Genomic DNA, 17,583 nt, shown 5'->3' on the forward strand with positions numbered 1-17,583 from the left:
AGGGAAGCAAGACAGTGCCTGTTTAGCCTCACACAACATCTGTGCGCTTTCCGTCTCTGTGCCTGATGCCTGCATGTTCAGTGGACAATTGGGATGGAGAGTCTATCCCCATACAGCTTTCATCATCATTGTTTGTGTCACTTTCCCATAGTAAAGCAGGCTTAAAGTGGCTCACAACGTCAAATTTACAAGATATAATTCTGTCTTCTTATGATGGGTAAAAGTGGGGGCGCTGAGAGCTGTCCCCCTCAGCTTGCCATGCCCAGAGGGTGTGTCATCTCAGAATCTAATGCCCAGTGGCCAGTGTGGTAGACGAGGCAGGACTCCCAAATCATCTGGTGCAGCAGCCATGGCAAGCACAAGGGAGGAGAGGCTGCTGAGATACAGCATTGCCAGGAGAGCAAGAGCGGCTTGGAAAGGGGCAAATGCCCAGTAGGCCCACTTAATGAGGACAAAACACAGCACCTGACTGATGAGGATATTACCCTGAGCAGTCAGTGGGGTGTAAGCTCCCGAGGCCTCTTCCTGTAGGGACACACCATGCACCTCAGCCTGTGACAGGGTCTGTCCCTTTGCCCAGCACGTAGACCCATTGTCCTGGCTGCATGTGGCGAGCAAAAATGAGCCGGCGCTTGGAGTGGTTCTGCAGTGAGGCTACAAAAAGCAGATGGGCAGCTGTAACCAAGAGGCATGTCTGGGGCCATCGGGTCTCAATCACATAGAAAAGGTAGCTGATGGAGGGGGGGGGGCTTCTCCAGGTCCAGGAAGGCTAGGCATTAACTGTAGAGCAGCTGCCCCTGAACATGTGCTGCCACCACCCAGTTGCCAGGGCTGAGGTCCTTCAACAGTTTGGTGCCTTCTTGCTCTAGATTCATGCAGGCAGATCCATGGAAGCAGCCACCCAATTTAGCAGCCACCAAGTTCTCAGCTTTGATGGAACAGTGGATGTGCACTTGATACTCATAGTAGATTCAGTTGAAACCTGCCTTGATGGCTAGGCAAGCCAACAAGCCATACTTGCTCTGGTCCTGATCCAAGGTAGTGATGTCCATAGCAGGGCCCTTGTAGTGCAGCCACTCCTCCAAGTGGTGGCCCAGCCATCGGTCACCCCAGCTTCACGCCAGGCCACTGGTTTATCACAGAGATTGCCAAAGCGTTGAGCTTGACCTTGCAGTGCATCAGGCAGTGCATCAGGCTGCTGGCTTTTGTGTCCTCTTCATCCTTAACAATAATGTCAGGGTTGTAATTGGAGGTGAGCTCTTTAAAGCTTTACGTGTGTAGGCTCTCCACCTGAGCAGAACCTCTGCATGTCTGGCTTTCCTTATTGGGTGGAAGAGCCTACAGAAGTACAGCTTTTCACACAAGGCTTTTCTTTTCAACAGTCTGCTGAATGTGCAGATATTGGGGTGGGGGGCAGTCTGGAGAACATACGGACATTGGAGGTGGTGCTAGGAGGTGTGGTCCTGCTCCCACCATCATGCATACACCATACACATGGAGGAGTAACATGCCAACATCCTTGTAATTCTCATTTTTTTATTTATCTTTTATCTGCCACTGCACCATATGTTGCTCAATGCGCACATTTCCCTGAGAATCCACTCAATGTATGTAGTGTGAAGTAGTGTGAACCTACTTTAGCACCAGTTCTCTCTCTTTCTCTCTCTCTCTCTCTCTCTCTCTCTCACACACACACACACACACATCATGTTTTTCCTGAGCTTCACTTCAACCAGTCAGGGATCATGTACTAAATAGGATGAAGTCACACTACATAATCAATTGCTGGAGGCAAATTAAGCCAATTCAGGCTTAGGTCAAAGCTCTGACCAACATTGTCATCATTCTGAATGGTACACACATTTGCAGGTTTTTGCACCTTTTCGAAGCACTCCCCCCCAAAACAAAATCACAGAAAGGAAGGCTATTTCTCCTAGCTCCTCAAAATATGCACAAAAGCAACCCCTTTTCATTTCAGCATTAGCTACAGACTTATTTTTTTAAAAAAGAAGAGAAAGAAATATGAGAACTACCTGTAATATTTCCAGGAACCTGCAGGCCCCCTCCAGGCCTTGTTCAAGCCTAATTCTGCATTAGCCAGGTGAGAGATAGACTTTAGGGTACTTGCTCAGAAGCCTCTAAAGCAGTAGCTCTGTCATCCAATGGGAGTTGCAGTTTTCCCTCTGATACCATAATATCGTATTAATGGACTGCATGCAAGTTGATCCCAACTTATGGCAACCCTATGAATAGGGTTTTCATGGTAAGCAGTATTCAGAGGGGCTTTACCATTGCCTTCCTCTGAGGCTGAGAGGCAGTGACTGGCCCAAGCTCAGCTTCATGGCTGTGTGGGGATTCGAACCCTAGTCTCCCAGGTCGTAGTTCAACACTTTAACCGCTACACCACACTGGCTCTTAATACTGCTTAGTAAATCTTACTTTCCTTGTTTTGCATAATGAATATGCATTAGTTCGGAAGACTATCTGCTGCTGAATTTGCTGCAAAATTAAACTTACTGTTTGAACAAGTCACTGTACAATTTCTGTACTTTAGAAACCAGGTAGTGCACTCAAGCTATTCAATCAGTGTCATACTTGTTTCTCTAATTAATTTTTTTCTGCACACACTTGGAAAGCTTGTACTATGCACTATTGCAGGTGTTAATACAATAAAGTGTTATACTCCTTGCTAATCAGAATGTACAAGAGTAATTACAAATCACTGTACTCTGATTTGCCCTGACAGCAAACTAACTATACTCTCCCCCACCCCCTTTTTTTCTTTTTTGGCATATCTGCAGCATATAAAATAATGTTTCTTATCTCGGGAAGCATTACTAGAGATATAGCTGACTGCATTGGCAATATTTTGGATTTCCATCTGGGCTGCTATGCATGGTTTGTTTAGTTAATTGATGTTTACACATTCCTCCTGATTTATGCTTATTTATAAATTTGTGGAATTCAAATGATAGCCAGTGATTGGAGAGGAAATAAAAAAATTTCATAGTTTCTTGCTCTGTGTGTGTGTGTGTGTGTTAGTAACATAACTCACTCCTCAAGCCTGCAGTGAAATGTAAAGTTTCTTCACCAAAATATTTTGTCAGTAATTTAAAAATACATGATTTCATTGGGTGAAATATGAGCTACATATAAGAACAGTCAGGATCTGGACCCCACTAGTACTTCAGGAAAGGTAGGGCACACAACTTTCTTAAACCTACAGCTGTTGTCCAGATGGTACTGACTTAACAGTCTCCATAGACTTGCTCCTAGCCTAGTAATGTCGGACAGTTCCCCTGCCTTGCTTGAAGGTCAAGAAAAGAACACATTGCCATATCTGAAGCTGTTTCTGACACTCCTCTCACTTTGCCATATACAGAAGAGGGAGATGCTGTTTGGAAACACAAGAATGAAGCTCCTCCAGGAACATGGGACTAATTGTACAGTGCTTTGGATCCTAGATACGAGCTTTGAGAAAGAAGGAAGCTTACTATACATCCACACCCAGTGCATATTTTTTTAACTGAGGGATGGCAGGAAGTGCAGGAGAAATTTTGCTTGTCTTACTGAAACTTTGTATCTCAACGTTTCCTCTGACGTTTTCCTGAGATGGAACCACAGAAGACATCGGCCACAAACCAGACATGTGCTTAACCTGTCATGAATCTCATTTGAAACCCTTAACAAAAATCCCTCAGACGCTTTGCCCAAGGAGGACCCTAAAGCAATATTATGCTTTTGGCGTAATCCAGTGGCAACTTGGTTTTTACCTTCACACAAATACCTATGCCCTGCAGGTAAGTAAGTGAATGTAAATTAAAAAACCTTGGAAGATGGCAAAATTGCCATCCATTTTTTCACTCCTGAGGACCATCTGAAAAATAGTAGGCTAATTTACCTCATCTGATATTTAAACAGTCTTGCCAACCTAACAAATTGCTGGAATGACGCTGATATTAGCCTATTTTTTTTCTCAAAACTGTCTACATTTAATTTGGCAAGAGTGCAGAATCAATTTGCATAAAGGTTGAGGTTTTGCATGACCTCCACATGGAAAGTGTAATGTTTGAATTCCTCCCTCCAATTGGGTTGCTAAGCAATTAAAGACAGACTGTAGCTCAAGCACACACAAGTCTGTTGGAGGACATAACACATCTCTCAAATAATTACTGGGTAAGGAATGTACTCTTGGAGCTACATAAAGAGATTAGCTGAACCACAAGGAAGAGCAAGCTATATAACAGGAAGAGATGAAGACTCTAGCTAAGACCTAGACAACTTGTGATCCACCAAGCAAAGAATACCCCTAAGTCATGTAGTGTATGATGGCCTACAAGGAGCTTGATAAATTTCACATTTGTGTTGCCTGAATGAGAACTGCACAAACAAATGTGGGAGAAGCTGGAAAAGGGTTGTCAAACCACAATACATGGCTGGCAGGATATATTGCTGCGATGTAGTACTGTAATTGCTGGAACTGTAGGCCAGCAACATCTGGGGACCCAAAGGTTGGGAAAGGCTATTAAAATGCAATTACAGTTAAAAAAGATCTTTCATCAGTGATCTTCAGATTGCCAGGAACAGTCCCCTTCAGCCATCCAATGCCTGGGTAATCAGGAACGTTTTCAAATGTCAGAGATCTTCCGTAAGGATGTGGCTATGATGCCAATCTCATTATGTACATATTCAGTTTTGAACTTCTTTAGATTTAAACAAAGAAAGCCAATAATATGTGGTTAACAGTGCAGTCCTATAGCTGTTTACTCAGAAGTAACTCCGACTGAGTTCAGTGCCTTACTTCCAGATAATAATTATTGTTTAATTAGTGTGTCCCTTCTCACACAAAAGTCTTGAAGTGGCTAACAGCAATAAGAGCATAAGAAGAGCTCTGCTGGATGAGAGCAGAGGCCCATGTAGTCCACTATCATGTTCTCAAAGAGGCCAACCAGATGCCTATGGGACGGTTGCAAACTAGAGTGCAACAGCAGTCTCCCCAGATGTGATTCCTAGCAACTGGCATACTGCCTCCAACAGTGGAGGCAGAACATAACTATCATGGCTAGTAGCCATTGGTAACTTTATCCTCCATGGATTTGTCTAATCTTTTAAAACCATCCATGTTGGTGGCTATCACTACATCTTGTGGAATTATTTATTATTTATTTATTTAAAATATTTCTATCCTGGTCTTCTACCCTGTAACAGGGCACTCAGGGAGGCTCACAAAAATAAAATAAAACACCTACATAATAAAATTGTAAACAATAAAATCAGAAAACATTAACATAAATTAAAATACATAAAATACAATTAAAATACATAAAATACAATACGCCCACACACACACATATAGGGGGTGGTACTAAAGGGTAAAAGTTAACGTAGAAGGCATACAATTATAAAATCAGTGTCAGGCTCTACCTTCAGTCCCTTCCAAAGGCTCTCTGGAACAAGATCATTTTCAGAAGTCTCTGGAAAACCATCAGGAAGGGAGCAGAGTGGACTTCTTGGGGTAGGGTGTTCCAAAGCTTGGGGGGCACAGCTGAAAAAGCTCTCTCCCACTTGCCTGTCAGTCTAACGTCTTTCACTCCAGGCACGCAGAGGAGACCAGAGGCAGATGATCTTAAATTCCGGGCAGGTACATATGGGCGTAAGCAGTCCCTCAGATACATTGGTCCAAGGCCGTTTATGGCTTTAAAGGTCAGCACCAGCAGTTTGAATTGGGCCTGGAAGCAAATTGGGAGCCAGTGGGGTTGATAAAGCACAGAGGTTGTGCTCCAGGTAACATTCTGGCTGCTGCATTTTGAACCAACTGTAATTTCCGAACCATTTTCAAAGGCAGCCCCACATAGAGTGCATTACAGTAATCAAACCTCGATGTCACCAATGCATGTTTCACTGTGGCCAAGTCAACTGCCTTCAGGAATGGACGCAGCTGGTAGACCAGTTTGAGTTGGCCAAAAGCACTCCTGGCTACCACAGCCACCTGATATTCAAGCAGCAGGGCAGGATCCAGGAGAACTCCCAAACTGCAGACCTGCTCCTTCAAGGGGAGTGCAACCCCATCCAGAACAGGTTGCAACCCTGAATTCCATAGTTTAACTATGCACAGCATGAAGAAGTACTTTCTTTTGTCTGTCTTGAGTCTCCCAACATTCAGCTTCATTGAATGGTTCTGGGTTCTAGCATTATCAGAGGAAAAATAATTCTCTATATCCACTTTCTCCACACCATAAGTAATCTTATACACCTTTATCATGCCCCCCGCCTTTCTTCTAAACTCAAAACTCCCATATCTTGTCACCTTTCATCATAGGGGAGTTGCTCCAACCCCTGGATCATTTTGGTTGCCCTTTCAGGAAACATTTCAAGCTCTATAATATCCTTTTTGAGGTGAGGCAAAGGTAAACAGAACGGTATACAGTATTTCAAGTATGGCTGCACCACAGATTTGTATAACAGTATTTTATTTATAGCTTTATATTTATAGATATTTCTATATTTATTTGTAGTTTTATAGAAAATAGTTTTATTTTCAAACCCTTTCCTAATGATCCCTAACATGGAATTTGCTTTTCTCACAGCTGCCATACACTGGGTCGACATCTTCATTGAGCTTTCCACTACAACCCCAATGTCACATTCCTGGTCAGTCATTACTAGTTTACACCTCAAAAATAAATAAATAAAAAGCCTAGAAAATACATGAAAATGGTTTAAAATGGTTTAAAGTGTTTAAAAATGTTTTTAAAAGTCAGTTCATTTGCAGAAAATCTATGACAAGAGCCCCCCACCTAACAACCAGATAAATCAATTGCTGTCAAAAAGGCCACCAAAACAGCACAGTATTGGTTCCCCATATCAGTGCTCAAATATGGAAGAATAAAGCAGAGTAAATGAATCTAGAGTTGCACCCTAAATGCTCTTAGTTCACAGCTAACCTCCTTTTGCCACAACACTGACATTGTGAGGCAGGTACATGCTGTACTCCCCTTTAGCAAAGGTAATAAAACAGCCAACAGTGGTTTAGGGATGAAAACTGTTCATTAAAGCAGGTAAGTGGGTTTAGCATGGTAGTAGGGCAAGAATCCATTTCTGTTTCAGCAGCCCATGCTGAGGGAATATTGAGTCATCCAACAGGTAATTGGGAATCACCCATGGGAGTTGGCCAGCATTAAACCCAGGTAAGGTGTGCAAAGAAAGAGGCTGGCATCTAGTAGGCCAAGGCCTTTTAGAAGCCCGGACCTGTCCCCATCCCTCTGGAGCTCTTATGGGATGACCCAGGATTACAGGCAATCCCATGAGAGCTGGCATGGGTGAGAGAATGCAGTCCTCCTCCCATCCCCATCTGGGGCTATGCTCTGCCCCGTAAAGATGCCAGGCTCTGCTTCTAATTGTTTTTGTTCAACTTTTGAAACTACTTTCACAACAATAAATAAATCAAAAAGGTGCCATCCAAAAATATAGAACACAGATGTAAGACAGTGTTTTACCTCCTGAAAGTATCTACCGCTACTTTGAGCTGCTCAAACATTTAGTGCCCATAATGTGCTTCTCCACTGTTGCCTTCCTTTTATTAACTCATGGAAACTATTTGATTTGGAATGTCAAGTTGCAATACTTATTTTTTTTTCCAAATTGATCACAACTTTCTAATACGTGTTGTGAAAATAATCTTATCACATAATGAGGGGGGAAAGACTAAATAGGTCATTTGACTAAAAGGGAAATTATCATACAAGCAGAATGCATTATTCATATCTCTTTTAATAGTGGAAAAGTTGCTTACATACCCATTTCATATTTAGTTGTGCTGGTTTCAGGTTTATTGAGTTATATGAATTCTGTTACAATGGTGCTTTCTTTAGAAAGAACGTGAAGAAAGCTTATCATTTTGGTGAGCTATCTCATTAATATGAGCAATATTGTCTACATCCTATTTCTGAGCTTGGCCAGCCTGTGCATAGATAATCAATGATGGAACTTGGGGTGGAGGGTCATTTCATTTCAACATACATTTTTTTCTTATACCCGGTTTATGGGAAATACAGAGAAGACCTCTTAATTGGTAAAAGTTCATTTTTGCAAAAGTGCATACTGTTTGCAATGCAATGTTCACCAAACTGGATTAATAATGGAATATTAATGGGGCCACTTTATTTTATCCCTTTCTTTTTGAAATTGCAGCCAGCTGATGATGCTATTATTGAACAGGGCTGAAATTTCAAATGGGAATATTTCCATTAGGGGGGAAAAGTACAACACTCTCGACTGCAGAATACTTGGAGCTTTTAGCTTCAAGTTATATTGTTTATTCAAGAAATATTAAATATTATCCCTAAAGTGAATTATAATGTTTAGAAATGCTAGAATTTTTCTAGTTGCAAGTTTTATACAGTTGAAAACTACTGTAGAAAATGGCTCAAGAAGATACTTTTTTGGGGGGAGGAGGGAGTTCCATTTTATAGATTCTGAAATTAGCACCTAGCATGAACCTAACTGGACAACATTCTTCAGATCTACCAAATTAGGCAGATGATCAGAAGTGTGTCAAGGACTATGGATACTAGGAACCCCAGGAACTGATGCTGCGATCTAACATGTTGGAGTTACCATGGTTTGTGTGAGCTCAAGTCTTATGCCCTCTTTAGATGCAAAATCACTGCCTATGATTGGCAGGCTGTAAGAAGCTTCTGAATTGGTCTAGTAGAAAAAAGGGAAAAAGATGGCGACTGAGGCGGATGCTTAGCAGGGAGCTCCACGCTTCAACTTAAAAACATCTTTAAAAAAACTTCAATGCCATCAATACCATCATTATCATCTGCCGGTTTGTCTGCCTGTCACTACGGGCTGAATATTGCTGCATACCTGGGGCCGTTGTCGCCGCCGTTACCCGCTGTTGTCGTCCTTGCGGGCTGTGCTGCCTGGGGCTTTGCTGCTGCTTGTGTGCGGGCGTCGTTGCTGGGTTGTGCCGCTGCCGCCGCCTGCCCGCTGCCACCGCTTGCCCGCCTGCCGCTGTCGTGGTTGTGTTGCTGCCTGGGCGTTGCGGCTCTGTTTCATCGCCGCTGCTTTTCGTCGCGGCCTGTGCTGCTGTTGCTTGCCCGCCCGTGTGCCGCTGCGGGCTGTGTCGCCGCCCGGGGCGCCGTCGCTGCGGCTGGTGCTGTTGCCGCCGTAATTGCGGGCCCGCCCGTGTGCGGGCGTTGTGACCGCCGCCTCTGCCGCTGCGGGCTGTGCTCTCGCCCGGGTCGTCATCGTTGCGGCTTGTGCTGCCGCCGCCGCCGTCGCCCCCGCCGCCGCGGGCCGTGTCGCCGCTGGAACATCATCGTAGCGGCCGGGCCCATTGCTTTTCCACTGCTGCCGGGGCCTTCATGCCGCTGTTGCTCGGACATTCTTTCGGCTGCTTCTGCCTGCTCCTTGTTGTTGTTTCATCGCTGGATCGTTGCTGCTGGGCTCCGTTGCTTCTGCCTGCTCCCATGTCTTTGTTTCATCGTGGCTTTCTGCCTGCTTGCCGCCACTCCATTCAAGTTCGCTGCTTGGGGCGTGTTTTACCCTTTTGGCTTGCTTACTTGTTTGTTTGTTTATTGGGTCGTGGGCAGATATTTTACAACTTTATTTGCAGATATTATTTATGGACGAAGTTTGATGCAGAGGAGTATTCTTAATACCGGCTGCTAGTGTTGATGTTTGGGTGTATTTTAACTTGTTAGTTAGTTTGTTTGTTTGTGCGTGTGAATGAGATTGTGTGGATGTGTTTGTGTGCGTTTATGTGTATTTTATGTGTTGTTGTGTGAATGTGCCTGTTGTGTTTTAGTATTTTTAAATATGTGCCTGGGATAGCATATTTTGCATTTAACGGGGAGGCTTTCGGGGGCCCCAATTAGCGTAGTGACGGGTTATGGGAGGTATGGCGCTAGGAGGAGAACGTGCCAGGTAAGGGGAACTCGCCCCAGACAAGTTGTGTCTGTGCCTTGTTCCGGTTCTCCTCAAGGCCACAGAACTGCTGGTTGTTCTATCAGCCAGCCCTTAGATCTCCAGGTGCTGCTTTTGAATGCCAGGTCGGTATATAATAAAACCTCCCTTGTCCACGACTTAATTGTGGATGAGGGTGCCGACCTGGCATGTCTAACCGAGACCTGGGTGAGTGAGCAGGGAGGAGTTGCTCTCTCTCAGCTTTGTCCACCTGGGTATACGGTGCAGCACTATGGTAGACCTGAGGGTCGGGGAGGCGGGGTCGCTGTGGTCTATAGGAGTACTTTCTCTCTCACCAGGCATCCTGTCCAGATGGCGACTGGTCTAGAGTGCCTCCACCTTGTGCTGGGTCAAAGAGACAGACTGGGAATCCTGTTGGTGTACCGCCCACCTTTCTGCCCAACAGCTTCCCTAGCTGAGCTGACAGAGATAGTCTCGGAGGTATTGCTGAGGTCCCCCAAACTTGTGGTGTTGGGGGACATCAACATTCATGCCGAGACTTTTTTATCTGGGGCGGCTCAGGACTTCATGGCCTCCATGACAACCATGGGGCTGTCTCAATTTGTTACTGGCCCAACGCATGTATCGGGTCACACTCTTGATTTGATCTTCGCCACTGGTCATGGAAATGGTGATCTGGAGGTGGGGTGTTTTTCATCTACTCCATTGTCATGGACAGATCACCGCCTGCTGAGTTTTAGACTTACGACGACTCTTTCCCTCTGCAAGGGTGGGGGACCTATTAAGTTGGTCCGCTCTTGGAGGCTTATGGATCCTATTGGTTTTCAGACGGCTCTGGGAGTTTTTCCAGCTGATAGTACTGGCGCTCCTGTCGAGGCCTTGGTCGAACTGTGGAATACGGAGATGGCCCGGGCTATTGACACAATTGCTCCCGCGCGCCCTCTTCGATGCAGAGCTCATACAGCTCCGTGGTATACCCCGGAGCTGAGAGTGATGAAGCAAGAGAGGAGGAGGCTGGAGTGCAGATGGAGACGAACTCCAGACGGATGCAGTTATGCTTTGGTAAGTGCCTCTACTGAGTCGTATATAAAAGCGGTAAGGGCGGCGAAGAAGTTTCACTTCGCTGCCTCTATCAGGACATCTCTCTGCCGCCCTGCAGAGCTTTTTAGGGTTGTACGAGGACTCTTACATTCTGGTCCTCGAGATACTATTGAAACATCTGAAGCTCACTGTAATGACATCGCAGGGCACTTCCAAAATAAAATCACATGCATCCGTAGGGACCTAGACTCCGATGTTATGACAGACGAATCCATTGAAGTGTCCAGAACACGGTCTTGTCTTTCATTATTGGATGAGTTTCAGTTGCTGCAGCTTGAGGAAGTGGACAAGGTACTTGGATTGGTGCGGGCGACCACGTCTGCTCTAGATCCTTGTCCATCTTGGCTAGTGAAGGCTAGCAGGACTACTACCACCGGCTGGGCCAAGGAAGTGATAAATGCCTCCTTGAGTGAGGGAGTAGTCCCTAGTAGCCTCAAGGAGGCAGTAGTAAGACGTCTCTTAAAGAAACCTTCCTTAGACCCAGATGACCTGAACAACTATAGACCGGTGGCGAATGTCCCCTTTTGGGGCAAGGTTCTGGAGCGGGTGGTTGCCGCTCTTGGATGAGACTGATTATCTGGATCCGTTTCAATCCGGTTTTAGGCCTGGTTTTGGCACTGAAACAGCCTTGGTCGCCCTGTATGATGACCTTTGTCGGGAGAGGGACAGAGGGAGTGTGACTCTGTTGATTCTCCTTGATCTCTCAGCGGCGTTTGATACCATCGACCATGGTATCCTTCTGGGGAGACTCGCGGAGTTGGAAGTTGGAGGCACTGCTTGGCAGTGGTTCCGCTTCTACTTGGCGGATCGTCACCAGAAGGTAGTACTTGGGGAACATTGCTCAACTCCTTGGACTCTCCATTGTGGAGTCCCTCAGGGGTCAGTTTTGTCCCCCATGCTTTTTAACATCTACATGCAGCCTCTGGGTGCCGTCATCAGGAGTTTTGGAGTGCGTTGCCACCAGTACGCTGATGACACGCAGCTCTATTTCTCCTTTTCATCTTCTACAGGTGAGTCTGTGGATGTGCTGAATCACTGCCTGACCGCGATAATGGACTGGATGAGAGCTAATAAACTGAGACTCAATCCTGACAAGACTGAGACACTGTTGGTGAATGCCTTCCCTGCCCAGATGGTGGATGCTTACCCTGTTCTAGATGGGGTTACACTCCCCTTGAAGGAACAGGTTCGTAGTCTGGGGGTGCTTTTCGATCCTTCCTTGTCTCTGGAGGCGCAAGTGGCCATGGTGGCAAGGAATGCATTCTACCACCTTTGGTTGGTAGCCCAGCTACGCCCCTATCTGGACAGGGATGACCTCGCCTCAGTTGTTCATGCTCTGGTAACTTCTAGGTTGGATTACTGTAATGCGCTCTACGTAGGGCTGCCCTTGAAGACAGTTCGGAAGCTTCAGCTAGTGCAAAACGCAGCAGCCAGACTGCTGACGAGGACCAGCCGGTCAGCGCATATAACACCTGTTCTGGCCCGTTTGCACTGGCTACCTATTTGCTTCCGAGCCAGATTCAAGGTGCTGGCTTTGACCTATAAAGCCTTACATGGCGTGGGACCGCAGTATCTTGTGGAACGCCTCTCCCGCTATGAACCGACCCGGTCACTTCGCTCAGCGTCTAAGGCCCTCCTCTGGGTACCAACCCATCGGGAAGCCCGGAGAACAGTTACTCAATCTAGGGTCTTTTCTGTAGTGGCCCCCGAATTGTGGAATAGCCTCCCCGAAGAAATACGCCTGGCGCCGACGCTTCTATCTTTTCGGCGCCAGGTTAAGACCTGGCTATGCTCCCAGGCATTTTAAAGCGTTTAATGTTACAATTTTAAATCTCTTTGTTTCAGTTTATTTATTGTGATATTTTGTATTTCTGTACTTTTAATCTTTTGTACACCGCCCAGAGAGCTATTCGCTATGGGCGGTTTAAAAATGAAATAAAATAAATAAATAAATAAATAGTATAAATGCTAAATGCTTGACCTTATGCCCATGCCTTGAATCATATACAGTATATGCATGATTTGTTTCAGCATTTAGCTTCTAACTCCAGCTATGGACCTCATCTGAAGAACTCCAGGTCTAAATTTTGATAGTCGGCCAGGGGATTGTTGTACACGTGTGCGAGCACGCGCACACACAGCTCTTTTCTTAGGGTGGAGGCTCCAGCTCTAGTGCAAACAGATGGAGAAAATGGGTGTTAGAATGTAATAGTGGAAACAGGGGGTCTTTTTGCACAAGTGTCCACTGAGTAGATAGGCTTATGGCACACCACCAGGGCAAATGGGCAAAGCACATCTGTTTACTGCTACAGCCTTAGTTTACTGCAAACGGTAGCACTGGATCCAGGAGCACCCTCAGATTGTAAATCTCAGACTCTTATGCACATCCATAACAGGATAATTTCCTATTCCTTTGGCTGAATTACCAGCAAAAAATTACTCTGGATTACACTCAGTTTGTTTGCCCACATCAATCTCAGCAGGACATCCTGAGAAACAAGGCAGTGAATAGGAAGAGAAAACTTGGGAACATTTATCCCTCCTTATCCTTGCCTAGTGAGAGCCAGTGTGGTATAGTGGTTAAGGTGTTAGAGTACGACCTGGGAGACCAGGGTTTGAATCCCCACATAGCCATGAAGCTCACTGGGTGACCTTGGGCCAATCACTGCCTCTCAGCCTCATGAAAACCCTATTCACAGGGTCGCCATAAGTCGGAATCGACTTGAAGGCAGTACATTTACATTTTTATCCTTGCCTAATCCTCTTTCCTCCATTTCCTTCCCTCTGTTTGTTGTCTCTCCCCATTTTGATTGTAAGAACCTTGGGGCAGGATCTGCCCTTTTGGATTATGTTATTCAGGAAAGTGTCACACTGATGGAACTATATAAATGAATTAATAGCCATCCCCAAATCAAACCTTTGGTATTCAACCTTTGGCAACCCAGTTTTGTAAAATACAAATTGTTGTTATGTGCCTTCAATTTGATTACGATTTATGGCGACCCTATGAACCAGCAACCTCCAAAAGCGTCTGTTACAAACCACCCTGTTCACATCTTGTAAGTTCAGGTCTGTAGCTTCCTTTATGGAATCAATCCATCTCTTGTCTGGTCTTCCCCTTTTTCTACTCCCTTTTGTTTTTCCCAGCATTATTGTCTTTTCTAGTGAATCATGTCTTCTCATTATGTCTCCAAAGTATGATAACTGCAGTTTCATCATTTTAGCTTCTAATGATAGTTCTGGTTTAATGTGTTCTCACATCCAATTATTTGTCTGTTTGCAGTCCAGGGTATCTGCAAAGCTCTCCTCCAACACATTTCAAATGAGTTGTTTTTTCTTACCCACTTTTTTCACTGTCCAACTTTCACATCCATACATAGAGATCGGGAATACCATGGTCTGAATGATCCTGACTTTAGTGTTCAGTGATACATCTTTGCATCTGAGGACCTTTTCTAGTTCTCTCATAGCTGGCCTCCCCAGTCTTAGCCTTCTTCTAATTTCTTGACTATTGTCTCCATTTTGGTTAATGACTGTGCCAAGGTATTTATAATCCTTAACAAGTTCAATGTCCTCATTGTCAAGTTTAAAGTTACATAAATCTTCTGTTGTCATTACTTTAGTCTTCTTGACGTCCAGCTGCAGTCCTGCTTTTGTGCTTTCCTCTTTAACTTTCAGCAGCATTCATTTATGCAGGACCCAAAATAACTAGAACAGTGTCAATATATATTGAGGTATGGAAAATAGCAACTAGAAAAATTGTCTCCGAACATATTTGCATACATTTCAGAAATGTGTTAATCTTATGCATTGAATTGAATTCAGTACAGTCCTTGTTATATGAAATTAGTTTAATGTAATTCAGGATGCACTTACATAGGAATAAGTTGTATTGAAATTAATAGGACTTACTTCTCAGAAAAAATGTATAGGATTGCACTGTCTGTGTCATTTCTATGGTTTTAACAAACTGCTGGATGGATATTGAAAAGAGCACGTGTCTTTTCCTCATTCTTTGCTCCTAAATATGTTCAGACATGACTTGTGGTGTTAAAAGAGCACTCATTGACACAAATGGTTGCTAGAATTGTTAATGCAATCAGTAGGGACTTGCACAGGATGAGGTGTGCAAATTCCAGAAGCATTTCAAGGGATTTGTCCTACAGGCATCTATTTTTACGATATGTAGCGATTTTGTGTGTGTGCCACAAGCTAACCTACTTGCAGTAGGTTTAGATGCATAACAGAAAAGCAGCATATTTTAGTTGGATGACACATTTGACATAATTGCCATTTTATACAACATATGTATATGTGACATTTTGCTGACAAAGGGAGCCAGAGAGCTGAGTATTCTGGGTAAATTAATGCTGAGCTCCTTTGACAAATCTAGCTCATAGAGAAGATTGTTTCTGCCTTGAGATGCTCTTGGCTTCATCACATTAAATCATCTCTTGGCCCCAAAGAAAATCTCTCTGGTATTGAACAACACTAGTTTGGCTCGCAACAGTGTCTCAGAAATCAAGATCATTATATAAAACTAAAATGCAATGTAGGATCCACCAACGAATTTACACTTTGACTTTCCTGCACACATTTCAAGAGCGATTAAAACTTGGCCATGTGGTCAATAACCTGAAACAGAGCCATAGTCCAGGTAAATACCTGACTGGCCAACCTTTTTGCCATGCTAAGCATGTTTGAAGAATTCAGTCTTTGTGAATTGTGATATGAACTGAGCTGATGTGCACCTTCTGGATGAATGTGTGGATTGTGTTATCTACCTGCATTTATACTGCCCAAATCCTAGCCCCATGCTTGTAAGCTCAGGAACAGGTGGGAGGATCCAACCTCCTGCCTACATTCCATCTCTTGAAGGACTGCCTGTGATCCCAGGTGACCCTGCGGAAGTTCAAAGAGGAGCGGGGTCAGACACAGGCCTTTCAGAAGCCTTGGCTATGCTGCAGCCGGCCTCTTCCTTTGTATGCCAGCTTCCAGGAGAGGATGTCACTGGAGCAACTGCAGAGGAGCCATGTGGAAGATGCAAGGGCATCAGCTAGGTTAGCAGCAGTCTCATCTCCCACAGCTGTTCCGCAACTACTCACTGGAGGTTGGGGACACCCCCACTTCCGTTGGGCTACCTTCACTACTTCAACAGCCTGTAGTGAGGGTTTCATAGCATGGCCCACCAGGAGAGCAAGGGGGGATTTCAAGTGGATGGGCAGAGCTCTGTGCTGGCCTGCGAGTGCTTCCCATGCCATCAGTGCAGTTGCAGTCAGTTAACAGGGATCTTCCCTGTCCAACGCAGCCCACCCATGAGGGCCAGCATAGTGTGGCCTTTGCATCCTAGGTGGGGAAGGGGGAGACACAACCAGTGGTGGTGGTGGTGGTTCTCCCCATAGTGCAGATTCCTGGGTGGGGAAGAAGGTCTTTCCTGCTCTGGGCATGTTCTACCATTTTGTGACCTGCAAGGCCGACAGTTCTTGGCCTTTGGGACCATTTAACATGTTCCACTGCAGGGCTGAGGCGGTATATCCCCACACCCTGCAGATCAGAGCCACAGTACCACAAGCCCTAGGGAGACCTTACAACCTTGCAGGCCTTGCTCATTGTTCACCATTGTTCAGACTGTAGAGGGGGGGTTCCTGGCTTGTCCGGCCCAGGAAGCACAGATGAGGCAGTGAAGGCATTATTGTTGTCTTTAATATTATTCTGTCATTTGGCACAAGCAGTGTTAATTTTTTATCAATCCCTAGGCCTAGGTGGTGGGGCAAAGGCACATTTTCTGCTTCTCTGGTCTCTTTTGTGAGTCCCTCCAACGTGCCTGATACTTCGACTATTTGGAAGGCTGTGAAGGACATCAGGGGTATGGTAGGGCCACTGAAGGCTGGTGGCTCCGATATCAGAGGGGCAGTGACTCCGCTCCGAGTTTTAGCCTGAACTTTCAAAGAGCTGTCCAGGGTGCTGAATCTGTTTTGGGAATAGATTTCAACACTTTTGACAGCTCTTTGAAAGTTTGGCCTAAAACCCGGAGTGGACTCACTGCCCCACTGATATTGGAGCCACCAACCTTCACTGGGTAGAGCAGCTTTGAGCTGGGAGCCAGCAACCTCAGGCATCTGCTGTAGGAGGAGAAAGGTCCCCAGGGATTGCACAGCAGAACAGACCAGTGGCAGCCCCTGCTACTGCCACCACCCCAGATGCCATAAGACCATCAGTGGGAAAGGAGCCAGGAAGATGCAGATCAATATCTTGTCCCAGTCACCATTGCTGCAGGTGGGGCATGTTGGAAGTAGGGCAAGAGCAACTCCTGTTTTGATCTTTTTGTTTAGGTTCCAGACAGGAGATAGAGTTAGGGTCCTCCAGATGGATAGGCTTGATTACCTTTACATGTGATGCTCTGACTTACTTCCATCGCTAGACTGATATGTCTTAGGGAGCTTATCTGCCCCACCTCCTTCCACCCTTTCTTCTCTTCTTTGACTGTCCGAGAGAGAGGAGACACCTTTGTCTCTGCTCTCTCTCTCCTGAGCCATGAGGGCGACTTCC

General features: G+C 45.3%; 1 pseudogene; it reads right to left on the bottom strand.

Annotated features, from left to right (window-relative positions):
• Positions 1-248: 248 nt before the first annotated feature.
• On the bottom strand, positions 249-9,255 carry LOC133386888 (sonic hedgehog protein-like; annotated as a pseudogene).
• Between the last annotated feature and the right edge of the window lie 8,328 nt (positions 9,256-17,583).

This window comes from Rhineura floridana, chromosome 6, assembly GCF_030035675.1.
Source record: "Rhineura floridana isolate rRhiFlo1 chromosome 6, rRhiFlo1.hap2, whole genome shotgun sequence".
NCBI classification, from domain to species: Eukaryota; Metazoa; Chordata; class Lepidosauria; order Squamata; family Rhineuridae; genus Rhineura; species Rhineura floridana.